This window comes from Calypte anna, chromosome 1, assembly GCF_003957555.1.
Source record: "Calypte anna isolate BGI_N300 chromosome 1, bCalAnn1_v1.p, whole genome shotgun sequence".
NCBI classification, from domain to species: domain Eukaryota; kingdom Metazoa; phylum Chordata; class Aves; order Apodiformes; family Trochilidae; genus Calypte; species Calypte anna.
Genome location: NC_044244.1, coordinates 106,761,118 through 106,775,121, shown reverse-complemented (window position 1 = coordinate 106,775,121; position 14,004 = coordinate 106,761,118).

Sequence of the window (14,004 nt, the reverse complement as noted above, 5' to 3'; positions counted from 1 at the left end):
TATATTCACCCATCATGCTGGCTTTTAAATATATTCCCCATGCAAGCCCTGCCAACAAACCCTCCACACTACCACGTTTTTTTTGACTCTCACCTATACCCATACCTCAAAGTCGCAGCTCAAGACCTGCAAACATAAGACTGAGCCCTGACATCTCTGAGATTTGCTGACACATGCAGAGACACTAGTGCATGAGATCTAATGAACAATCCTAGATGAGTGTTCTTGTGTATATTCACTGAATGAGATCTGTATCTGTAAGGGTCTCTCATGCATATAAGCAACACAGATACCGTGAGCATATCTGTCTGTGTCTGAATACCACACGTTCTTGGGTGCCCGATCTCATGCATCATGCTTACGTATGTGCACTCCCTCATGAATTGACCACTGCAAGAATCTGTGACATCCAAAACCTTGGTGAGAGTCCCTAACCCTTTCTAACTTTTCCACTACTGATGTAGTGTGTCTACCAGGTATGAACCACCTTGAATCTCATGAGTTTGTGTTTTTTTTTCAAAGCACTAACCATAAATATCCAAAGACCATAGGAAACTATCAGGTAGTATTTAAAAACGCACAGTTATAGAGAAAGGTCTGAAAACAATGCAGTAGTCACACACTAAATACTCAGGAAGGACCTATAAACTTTCCTAATATACATATATATATATTGTTTTATTTATTTTTTTTTTTAAGTAACAAGCATAAACTTCTGAGAGGCTTCAGTAATGACTTCTTCACGCTGGAGTTTGGACATGCTACAAAGGTAAAGGGTCCTTTGTGTCTTTCACATCCAACCCTATGCCAGAGAGCAGCACAGAAAGCTCTAATGACGAACATCACTCTTTCTAATAAAGCACAAGATAAAAATACGTCCTCATGCATTCTATAAGCATATGTAAATACGGAACCTATTCTGTGAAAAAGCTGTTGGAAATGTTCTAGCCAATTAAAAAATGCCATGCAGTATCTCCTAGACTCCTGACAAAGAAGTTAGTCCAGCATGGCAGCATTAAGGGGGGAAATGAAAGACAAAATACTGCTATTTTAAAACCTCAACATTACCAGCACAACTGTATTGAACTTCTCTGATCCTTTCTTATAATGTTTACCTAGTTTTAAAACAGTTTACCTAGTTTTAAAACAAGTGTTCTGTACACCACGGAAAAGCCAGGTCTCTTCTCTTAATAAAAGCTTTAATTTCTAGCTGTGATACATCACACAATATCAATCTAAAATAAAAATTTATCACAGGTTTGGGACAAGAGTGATGGCTGTCTCAAACTTCAGATCAGGACAGGTTTCCAGAGGTGTTAGAAAACAGGAATTGCCTGAAAGAGTAATGACACTGCTAGCTGTGGTTTTGTTTGCTTGTACTAGTGTTTGGCTATAACCTATAGACAGGGACACAGATATGTGCATCCTCACCCTAGTATTTACTCACCTTCTCAGTAAGGTGTGTAGTTGAGTACTCTACATAAGCACTCTACATGTGCTTAGTTCACAGCAGGTGAACTAAGGAGCACAAAGCCTGCATGGGAACATGGCAGTGATTGTGGTGCAGACATACTCCAAAGAGGTGGTGGGTGGAGCTGGGTCCAAACAGTGAAATGTACAGGAAGTTTCCTGGTCCCAAGGAAGCAGATGAGTGAGGAAAGCTGGAGTGAAGGGGATGATGTTAATGGAGGGGGCTGATATAAGCTTGTACGTCGGGATTCCTGAAATATCTGAGCTGGGAATAGGGCTCTCAGACATGTGGGCAGGGTTGCCCCTGGAGGAAGGGTGGGAAGGAAATAGAGCTGAGAAAATGAAGGAAGAGTGGGACTGTCAGGATCAAGTGTGGGCCAGAGAAACCAGAACAGGACAAGTTGGGAAGGAATGTAAAGGAGATTGTGATGTGGTCCTCCAGGACTAGGATCCAATGAAAGGATGTGAAAGAGAAGGTAAGGGGAAAGGGAGAAGTGAGAATGGATGGGAAAAAAACTAGGATGAAGAAAGGGCAGTCTTGAAGTAGACTAGGCCAGGGAAAGATGGGGTAGTAGGAAGCTGAACGGGCTGTGCTAGAAGAGAACAGGAAGTATCATGTATTTCAGAGCTAATAAAACCACAGACCTCTGGATTCCCCACCCCCACTTATCCCCTGCCACCAGTACTCTTTTGTCAGCAAATACCTGTGAATCCCCCAACAAAGTAAATTTGTCTAATATTCCTCCTGTCCATGCACAGATGACAACCCACTGGTCTTATCAGTTTCTCTGTTAGCTCAGCATGGCAGGGAACTCTGCAGTAAAGCTAAAGGCTTCAGCCCTAATGACATTTACAACAATAAGATGCTGCATGATGGAAGAGGGTTTGATTATTGGGTTTTTTTTTTACTGTTTGCTTTTTAAAAGCTAGATAATTACACATATAAAATATGCTTTAAATGAGGACTTGGTTGCAAAGTCAATACTACATAATGAGGAGTGTTATTTTTTCCTTCCTCACCTTTGCATATGCAAAGTATAGAGCTGCATACTTTTCTTTCCATGAGGTCTTTGCCACGTTTATTTTTCAGGGTGGAGCTGGTCTGGAGCTATGTCAGGACAACAAAGTGGAGGGGGCTGCTGTCTACAGGAGGTTTTCCACATTTGTTTAAGCAAGTGGAAGATGTGCAATAAATGACATAACATGGTTATATGAAAGAGGATGATCCCTTTGTTAGAACAGCTGAGGTCTGTATTGGGAATTGATTCAGCCTCTCCTTTGCCACAGATTTCTTGTCTGACACTGGATAAGTCAGTTAAACCACATTTCTTGCAGGTGGCCACTAATTTCATACTCCTAGTTTCTGGGTATCTGGACTGACATTTTGTGGTCTAATTTGCAGAAGTGCTGAATGGTCCCAGATAAAACTGAAATATGTTGTTCAGCCTGAAATCCCAGGAGGTGTCCTGCCCACCAAAAACCCAAATGCAAGATGGTTCAGTAAGGTCACTGTGACTCACCTAGCCCTCTCACAAAGATCCTCTACTGCTCCTTTGCATGTATGTCAATGGTTTTGCCAAGTCAAATAGGGCTGCATGGCAGTGAAAGTGGAGGAGTGGAGGCTCTGACAGAGTCCACTTCTTCCAGGCAAAGACCCTGGCTCTGGCACACTGGAAATTCATGTGTTGTGGGATGATGGAGGACCTCCTGATGGAGGTCAGGAGAGTTTTCAGGAACTGCTTAGTGCTGGTTGGCCAAAAGAAAAATGCAAAGGGAGGTCTCAAATATGTAGGTAAGGTTTTGAACTAGGAGGCAGGCAGGCCAGTGATAGTGGTATGAGTCCAAAAATAATTGTAACAAATGGTGGTTTATGGCAAATAAAAGATGATGCAGAAACATTTATAAACGCATGAGCAGGTAAAGGAAAACCCTGGAAAGAAACTGCAGAGGCACAGCAGGCATACCATCAGTTTCTGTGCCCCAGTTTACAGGCAGCAACTTGTTTAAGTCCCAGTAAATGGCTCATTAGCTCTCCAATGTGACTATACGCTACAGCATACCAAGGACAAGGATAAAAGCATAAAAGAAGTCTGTAAGAATAAAATCAGAATGTCCGAGGCAAAAAAAAATCTATATAATTAGCAAATGAAAGGGAGTGTAACAAGAAAACACTTCTATGTACTACGGGTTAGAGCAAGACAATGGTAAAAAAATGATCCAACCTCCACAAGCACAGAAAGCTAGTAAGAGGTAACAAAACCAAGACAAAGTGAATTATGTCTTTTTCCCCTTAGTTCTCAGCAATAAGAATTAACTATGATCAGCTGACTAACCATTAATATCTAGGGCTAAATAACATAAAGAAAAGACTAGACTGCTTCAGTAAGTCATTTTCCAGTCAGCCAGGTCTGACAGAAACTGAAAGTATGTGGGAAATTGACTGAAGCAATCCTAGAGCCATGAGGGATCCTTTCTCACAGCACCTGGGGAATGGAAGGCCAGTAACAGCTGATTGCAATACCCATCTTTTAAAAAGAAGAAAAGTAGCTTGAGGAAAACAGGCAGAGAAAACAACCTAACTTGAATTGCTGGAAATATATTGAAACAAATTATTAAACAAAGTTTTCTTTTGTGTATGGGAAAAAATGAAATGATAAGTACAGGCCAAGAAAGATTTTCCAGGAACAAATCATGCTGAACCTAGCTAATTTCCTTTTCTGACAAACAGCAGGTCTTATGGACAATAGATGTTACATATCTTGACTTGAACAAGGCTTTCAACACAGTCTCTTGTGATTTCTTGTAAGAGAGATAAAATGAAACTATTGTAAGGTGGACTCATAGCTGCTAGAAAAAAAAAAAAAGAAAGAAAGAAAAAAAAAACTACTAGAAGAGGAATTATCATTATTTCACTGTTGAAGTGGAAAGCAGTTCCACAGATGCCCTTCCTGGAATTTGTACCACTCGCTACTTTCATTGTGTTTTGGAAGATGGCAAATCGAGTATGGCTACCAAATTTATAGAGAAAGCTTTATAGGCACTGTGGCAGGTTTAGCATATTGATCAATTAAATAAATGCTCTGAAAACAGTAAGATTTGGTGCAGTAGGAACACGTGTAGACTGTTAGACAGGTAAGAATAAACACTCAAACAGAGAGCAGCCATCCAGTCAAAAGACCTGCACAAAAATTCCTTTGGATTTTGGAAGACCTCAAGTTGACTAAGGATTAACAATGCTATACTGGTGTGGAAAAGCAAGTATTGGGCTGAAATGTATAAATTGGCTAGGCAAGGTATGTGAAACTATTTCTCCACTCCTTCTCAGCACCGGTGAGGTCATGAACGGGAAAACAGACTGATTCACTGGTCACTGAACTCAAGAGAGGAATGGGCAGTTAAGGAAAGTCCTGAGAGGAATAAACAGTGGTCAAGTCTTTAAAAATGGGCCCTGGAGGGACATTTGAAAGAACTGGATTTGTTTAATCAAGAGAAAAAGAGGACTGAGAAGAAATGTAACACTCTTCAAATATGTAAAAGGTAGCTGCTCAGTGGAAGGCAGTAGTTAACTCCCAATGCTTAGAGGGGAGCAGGGAGCTTAAATAGTATATAGAGTTACAGTCTGCTGTGAATAAGGAAAAACTTCCTAGCTAGGAGGCTAAGAAAACCACTGGTGCCACTGGAGGTCATTGAGCCTTTAGCACTGATGGTCTTAAACACAGCTGAAAAAAAGTGTCATTTAGATATTGTGGAGTATGTTTGGGAAGGGGAGTACTTTACCCAAGGGCAGCAGCTTGTCAGCCAAGTGTTCATAATTACTTGCAGGCACATATTTGAAAGGCATACGTAGCAGCTGGAGCTGAGAGTGATGGCATCACCAGAGTGTCGTCATTGGATGAAGCATCTCTCATGTCCCAGTAAGCTCTTTCCAGCAGATGTAAACACAAACAGAGAAAAAGAAATCAGATCTAATATCCGAACTTTGAAAGGTTTCTGACCCCTAGATAGTTTCTCAAGGTCTCTTCCTACCTTCTACAGTTGTAAATAGATACAGTTGTGCCAGAATAGTCAAATTACTGCTGCAGCAGTTTCCTATTACAGGTGAAAAACAGATACTAAGCCTTCAATGGTAACTTATGCAAATAATAATAATAAAAAAATCTAGCTACATCATGTGCATTTCTGGCAAAAGGAGCTTGCAATCCCATCACCTGGGAGACAACCAAGTACTAGCATTTCTCTTTTATGAGAGGAATGAAAGGTTTTGTCATGAATCTGAAAGGCTGCTTCTGTTGTATTCCTTTACAAACATTTGGGAGGCAACAGTCCTTGTCCTCAGAGCCTGCTGTTCTGAATATCCAAGCCAAGAAAATGGTGTGAGAAGCAGCAAAGGTACAAAGAGGGGGAAATGACATTCATCAAGCTGCACAAAACGTGGATGACCTTCCCAAGAATAACCCCTCCAAGTCTTTCTGTTGTTTGCACCAGTACCATCCATCTTCTCACACTGCTGTCATACTGTAACAGTATTGGTTTCAACAGTTAGATTTCATTTACAGAGAACTCATGTGGAGGTCACACTTTGTGTTGGCAATGACCAGACTGTGTGTATTGCTAAGGCACCTTTCTAGTGCTATGAAAGTGATAATGTAATTCTATGCAATTAAAATGAAGCCTCCTACGTGGATTATGACTCTCCCTAGCTTTACAGCTGTTTGCCATGTTCTCTGTGAGGGCATTTGCAGGTCATAAATTGTGTTGTGGAAATACAATAACACGAACAAGGAAAGCTAAGCTGATCCAATTGTTTAATCTAGTTTAAACCTTCATTTTCTCGGAGGAATCCCTAAGTCAGATTAATTTAGAAAAGTGATGAGGTTTGATCCCATCACCCTTAGAAATCACACATGCAAAAACCATGCTAGTATGTTGCTATTAATAGTGCTAAAATGTATATGTATGCTTATAATATTGTAAATATATGAGAAAGGTGAAAAAAAATAAAGAAGCAAATACTGTTTACCCTTGTTTCAGTGGAGCCCACCTGCTTCCTTCTTCCCAGGGGAAGCCCTGCATCAGGGCTTCAGAATATTCACCTCCCAAACTCTTACTCAAGTGAAGAATGTTCACTCAGCCTTAGTCTCTGTCTCTCTTAGGGAGACAATAACTTCTGTGCCAGGTTACCATATACCCAGGTTCCCTTGGACATTTATTCTTTTCCCATTCAAAAATTGTCTCCGGGCAGGAAATGCAGATTTCATTAATTTCTTCAGAATTTTCAGGTGAACTGTGACCTCAAGCACAGCTGATCGATGTCTGAATACCCTTCACTCAGCTACTGCCCACCTGCAGATCACCTCTGTGCTTCGTGCATGGTGAGGCTGATGCTTCCAAGAAGTGTGAGAGCTACTGTGTGCATAGAGTTGATTCTCACCTTCATGCAGGGCTTCTGATGCAACAGGAGTGTTTGGGATCTACTGTGCATTCACAGACCAGCTGTACCACCTTGCAGAACAAGTCTAATGATATCAAAAGCCTCAGATTTAGTGCACATGTGTTATCCAGAACATGCACAGGCGTTTTTGTCTGAGAAATCCCAATGAAAAAAATAGCCTCTGTAAAGGTATTAGAAATACTCAAGAAATAGTTCAGGCTAAAACCTAACTTACACCATGCTTTTTCAAAGATGCAGGGGAAAGAGCAGGTGAGAATCCACTGAGAAGAGAGAGGAATATTTGGGAGAAAACATGAGTTCATGCCAAATATGTTTAGCAGGTAAGCAGGCAAATCTACCCTTCCCCAGGCTGCCTGCTTGGCAAGTAAGCTAGCTGTGACATGCTTCACTCCCACTTTGAGAAGTGTTATATATCATATCCCACATCATTCATTCCACAAGATTAAGGAATTCTGTCTTGGCATGATATAAAGAGTATTTGTCAGGCACCTTCTCGGTTTCCCTCTAATGCTGCCAACCTGAGAAAGATTGTTGTGAGGTGAAGAGGCTTTGCTATTACTCTTGGTTTCTTTATTATGGTGCAGCAAACAGGGTCGCATATTTTTCACAGTATTAACTTCAGAAACAGGGCTCAACTGGAATCATACTGCAAAGGAATTTAGTCTTGGCAATATTATATGAATAAAGCTATTCAGTGCAACGTTAATAATTTTAATTAAAGAATTGTAAATCTTTTGGATAATACAGTTATTCATGCACATGCAACCTGCAGTAGATGCCTGTACTGTTACAACTGGAAGCTCCAAGTTTAATTTTTACAGATGACTAATGTTGTTGTTACCCAATTTCTACAATTAACATTTGTGCAAATGTACTCTCCTTTATAAAGGTCAGGCTGCTTACAGGTATTTAATGGTACTGATATCATATACCTGGGAAATGAGATCATCTGGGAATTGTGTAGGCTTTAAGAATGTAATAATAGTTTTTCTAAAACTATTATGATATTTCTGGTAATGTGTATTTCTTTGTGGATAGGAATTCAGTAGCAAAATGTCTTTTTGATTGCTCTTCAAAACCCCACACAATAACAAGACTTCAAAATTGAAAGTAAAAGCCAGAACTTTTGTCTGAATCCTCCAAGATTTGGAAGATTTAGGGGTTTGGAATAAAACCATCGATTCATGTCTGAGTCTCCCTTTATTTTTCACAAGAGAAAAAGCCAGGTCTTGGAAAAGTTGTGAGGCAGCCTGATATACACAGCACTAAAATGGATTTGAGGATCACTTGGCTCTTCCTTTATCAACAAATAGTCAATTGTGTCACAGAAAAATGATGGAGTATAGAAGGTTAACAGCTGTCTAAGGAAGAATGGAGCAGCTCAGTCTGAAATCAGAATCAACATGGTCACAGTGGGACAGGAAAAATGCTGTAGGAGGCTAGCAAGCAAATCAGATTCTGCTACTGCTTAAAGCCCTTCATTTTGCAAGGAAGTGTGAAAGAATCACTCCAGATTCTACTGTGAGAAATGTCTCGGGCTGCACCAAAAGCAATGTGACCAGCAGGTTGAGAGAAGAGACTCTCCCCATTCTCCTGAGAGCTCACCTCAATTACTGTGTCCATTCTGGAGCCCCCAGCAGAGGAAGAACATGGAGCTGTTGGAGAGAGTCCAGAGGAGGGCCATAAAGATGCTCAGAGGGCTGGAGCAGCTCTCCTAGGAAGATAAGCTGAGGGAGCTGGGGTTGTGCAGCCTGGAGAGCAGAAGGCTCTGGAGAGACAGTAAAGTGCCTACAGGAAAGCTGGGGATGGAGATTTTTCAAGGGCATGTAGCAATAGGACAAGAGGGAAGTATTTTAAGCTGAAAAGAAGGTTCATTTAGATTAGCTATTAGAAAGAAATTCTTTAGTCTGAGGGTGGTGAGACACTGGCACAGGTTGCCCAGGGAAGTTGTGGCTGTCCCTTCCCTGGCAGTGTTCAAGGCCAGGATGGATGGGGCTTTGGGCAACCTGGTCTGGCGGGAGGTGTCCCTGCCCATGCAGGCTGGTTGGAACTGGGTGATCTTTAAGGTTCCTTCTAACTTAAGCCATCCTTTGATTTTATTAACTACTTCCTCCAAGCTTCAGTTCAGAAACCATTCCACTTCCTTTTAGTGAACATACAAACATTTTGATCACCCACTTACATCTGCATAATTAGAGTAATCTCACGTATCATAATCAAGAGCAGAGACTGGGGCTGCATCCCTGTCTAAACTTGATTATTCTGCACTTCTCAAGTCACACAAGAAAAACAACAACCTTGGTGAAAAGACGTAGCTGAAGATCTTCTATAACATGAAGCTATTTCTGTGTACAAAACTGGTATTTGGTCCTAAGGTCTTGCAGGAGCCAAATAAAATCCCACAGGGATGCTATCTGGTGATAGACCAGGATCACCCAGGACCTTTAAGAATTGAGACTACCAACAGATTTCTAGAACACTCACTCTTCCCTTCTCCTCCTTCTTGCAGATTCAGCTCTGCCAAAAGAACTCACCCAGATCTTACAAAACCAAAATTGTTCAGGTTTTTGTTTATTTTTATGTATCACATTAATTGAGAAAATACTCTAAATGAACTAGAAAAGATGTGTACAGGTGGAAAAAATTATCAGAAAATAAGAGTATTACGTATCATAAAATCATAGAAAAGTTTGGGTGGGAAGGGACCTTAAAGACATTCTAGTTCCAACCCCTACCCCATGGGTAGGGACATCTTCTACTAGACCAGGTTGCCTGAAGCCCCATCCAACCTGGCCTTGAACACTGCCAGGGAGGGGGCAGCCACAGCTTCCCTGGGCCAGTGTGTCATCAACCCCACAGTAAAGAATCTCTTCCCAATACCTAATCTAAATATCCCCTCTTTCAGTCTGAAACCATCCATCCACGCTTGTCCTATCACTGCCTGCCCTTGCTAAATCATCTCAGTAGCTATTGGGGGAAAACCACACTGGGAGAAAACCATACTACAGGAGAAATTCACAGTACAAAAATATTGATACAAAAAAGCAGAGTAAGCCAATGTTCTTTATGCTGCTAGCGTAGATTGACTTGGAATGACCTATCATGCTCACCCAGATCCATTTCTTTCTTCCAAAAAAATAATTTCTCACTAAATTATCCCAGTGAAACTTTCTAGCTACACAATGAGTAAGTAAGATGATAATGCCTCTTGTTTTGCTGTCACTTTGTTTTTACCTGTCCCTTCAACTGTAAGTATAATTTAAGTTCTCTTAAGGTAAGGAACCAATACAAGCTTACTAATTTTTTGCATGAAACACACCATAATCAATACATATACTTAATAAGTAATCTTCTGTCTTGCTTTTTATTATCTTTTTAAAATTTAAGTAATCTATGAGATTCTGTGAAAATTATGCAACATATCTGCATGGTAAATATATTCAGTTATATATCTCATTCCCAGCAAACAAAATCTACTGTGTTTAAGTCATGGGCATATTCAAACAAATCTACATTAAGTATTTAGAGGCTTTCAAAAAGCTAATGAAGCATATAATAAATCTTCAGCATAATATGCTGCAAGTTCCTCAGTGACTTAAGTGACAGAATAGTACAACTCTGTCTTAGTGACAATTACAAGCTGGTTTGCTTTCGTGAGCATGAAGCTTTCAAATAGTTTGGACTTTTAAATGGGAATCTACCATGAAACAAGGCCTGACATAAGAACAAGGGCTTTGGTATTTTTGTCCCTATGATTTTGCAGGAAAGGTGCTCCACCTAGAAAAGAAGAATTCTCTGACCTTCAGACCTGAAAAAAAAGCATGGGGTCTGAGGATCAGCCCAAGGGTATTTTAATAGCATATGCACTATACCCAGTCATAATGGTTATTGGCCTTTTTATGGTCTTAATGGCATCTTAGATGTGCCATTGACTTCAGTGATTTTTCTCAGTTAACTCAATGTAGTACAGTAAACAGCTCTGTCTCATCTGTTACAAGGGGAAAACTCCAGCTTGGTCAGGTTTTCTTTATTCACAGTGAAGTAACAAAGCAAACTCATTGGAATAAAATTAATAACTGAATGTGTAAGAAATGGAGGATCAGCTATTTCTTCCATACTTGAAAGAAAAGTCAGAAAGATCTCTCAAGACTGCAGCCTCATAGAAAGAGGCAAAAATTATACAGCCAACAGGTGAAAACAGTTTGCAGCATCCTTTCATAGAGATACCAGTCTGCTTCCAAAATCTCTAACTTCTTAGTTTTGGAGACAATCAGTAGAATTTTCTTTCTGCTTACAGTCCTGCTGGGTCTGCTCTGCAATTTAACACACAATTTAACAGCACAGCAAGCTTGGTAGGAGAAAGAGTATGTCAAACCTGAGTTATTAAGCACAGCAAGTCGGGGCAAGCATAGAATTCGTCAGCAATGCACACAGCCCTACCAAGTGTGTGTGTTTACACACGAGTGTGTGTGCACACATTATTGTCCAGCAAGAGAGAATTAAATGGGTCCTCATGAGGCACCACAGTGATCCTCAACAGTACATTCCATTAAAATAAGGATTTTCAGGCTTGCTTCAGCAGCTCCAAGTGCCCGGGAACGAGTCACACCTTTTTTTAGTGGAAGGAGCTGTCACGTTTACCAGGGCAATTACAGTATTGAGCTGCACGAAGGGCAATTACAGCATTGACAAGGCTACCAAAAATGAGGTGAACCAGAACAGAACTTTTCTTCCAAAACTGTCTATTGTATCAGAAAAACGTCAAGAGGAAGCTATGTACAGAAGCTAGGATTAGGTAAGTCACACCACAATATCTGTAGCAAATGTGTGTGAAAAACAATATGCAGAAGATACAGCAAAAGAGATGACAGTGGCAGGAAAGTTGGAAGTCAAATAGCCCTTTGTAGATATGTTATGAATGCTGATACACAGAAAAAAATTACTCTAGCAATTCCCATTTCCACGGGTGAAACTAGAACAAGAAATGGACATCATGAAACAATGAACTGTATCATTGCTTTATGGGATGTGGAATTGTCTGCGTTGTGTAATGAGATATTACAAGTCTACAAAGCAGAACAACTTGTGCTATTCTCAGCAGAAAAACTCAGGACATAACAGCAACTCCTTTCCTTGTTTTTTAGCAGTGGAGTCTGCACAGTTCCCTCCCTGCACAAAATTGTGCGGAGGTTACGATACAATCAGTAATTCTCAAGATCACTTCTTTCAGCTGGCGCTTCTTAATGTGTCACATTCCCAAGTTCTCATGGAAAACCCAGATTATGAGATAGAAGGTACCAAACACTTACCTCATGTTAATAGGACAGTAATGCACATAATTATACCCCGTGCTTTGCAGCCTTTTCCCCTCCAATATTGGCAATGCAGCAGCTGCCAGTATTGGCGTGTTTCCATTGGCACCACCAGCTACTCATGCTCAGCACTGTGCCAACATCCCCTGATGTAAAATTAGAACAGTAAGACCACATCCTGCCTTCCTTTGTTTGCTCACCTATTTAGGCAGCAGTTTCAACTGAGCCTGAACCATCCACCCCTGTGCCCACAGAGGGAACCTTGCACAAAGGAGCTGTGCTGCCCGGTGCTCCCATGGTGCTGATAACACAGATCCTGTTACCGGTGCAGAGAACAACTTCTCTGCAGAAGTCACGGACCACTGGCAATGCTCTGGGCAACATTCACACCAGGGATTTTTCTTTGACAACAGAAAGCCCCCTCCAACACCCCTTTCATTTCACTCTTCAAAGAATGCATGTGAGACAGGCTAAAGCCTTAGCTGTAGTCAGTGAATAAATGATGAGACATTTTCACTTACCTGGAGTGCCAACAAAATGATCTCTCAGTGGTTCCTTCAACTTTGGAAGATAGGAATACGAGCAGTCATCTTTTTTCAGGATATGATCATTTCCATGGCAATGCTGTTATTTGTCTAGTGCTTTTTGTGTTCCAGGCACTCTGTGAAGAGAAAACAAGAGAAAGCCCAGACTGTTTACAGTTTGATGACCTGTGTTTGCAGCCTACGGCAGGGCTTCTGAAGTAATGCCAAAGGCATGTGTGTGTACACATGCATATACGTCCATGGAGGAGCTGTGGGGCTTGCTTAATTTTCAGCCAGATCAAATCCATGGTTTGACTCAACAATCAGCCAAATAAATGCGAATGCTGGCAAATGGAGATGGGAGAAATGAGGATGTGGAGAAGAAAGAGCAGTAGAGGCAAGGTATGACCTCGTTTTTTGGTGGCAGCTTAAGCAGAAACTGTGGAACAGCAACACCAGCATCACTGATCTTGACTTCTTTGTGTCTTGCACTGCTGTGCAGCTGTGTTACATCTGCTGCAGAGATGTGAGCAGAAGACTCATGAGTGCATTACTGCAGGTGAGGATGGGCTGCAGAACCAGAGGACAAATACACAACACAACAACAGCAAAGAAAGGAACAAAAATTAGAAACAAAAATTCTGTAACGTGCATGTAACAGCATCTCTGCAGTTTGTAGCATTTCTGGAGATCTTAGATGGCCACACTGGAAAGAGCAGTGGAAATTGCACTTAGAAATACATAGGAAGCGACAAATGTCCTCCAGCAGAGTTTTGAGTTAAAATCTGTGGTTTTTTAACCTTAACTTTTAACCTTCTAAGCATTTCTAAATCTTGAAGCTGAACAAGCCCATTATGAGTATGAAAATGACAAAGAAACTGGAATGCTTTAAGTTTGCTTTCTAAACAAAAAAAAAAAAAAAAAAAAGGTTTTTACCTTTACCACTTTGTATTTCTCCTAAAATTAATAACTAAGAATCATGTAACTGTTCCATGTCATATAAATAATAGTCCTATATCTGGCTTTTTATAGATCATCTATGTCTATTCTTTCAACACCTAGCGATATCTACAGATACAATATAAATACAGATATCACATAACAACTGACTGCGAGAGTTTTGACTTGAACCTGTTGAAGTTCTGATAGGTTCGGTCCCAGTTTTTTCAAAGGGTCACCAACAACCCACTATTTATTATCCATAGTAGGGTGATCCAGTTTAAACAGATTCTCCTTGGTTTCTCAA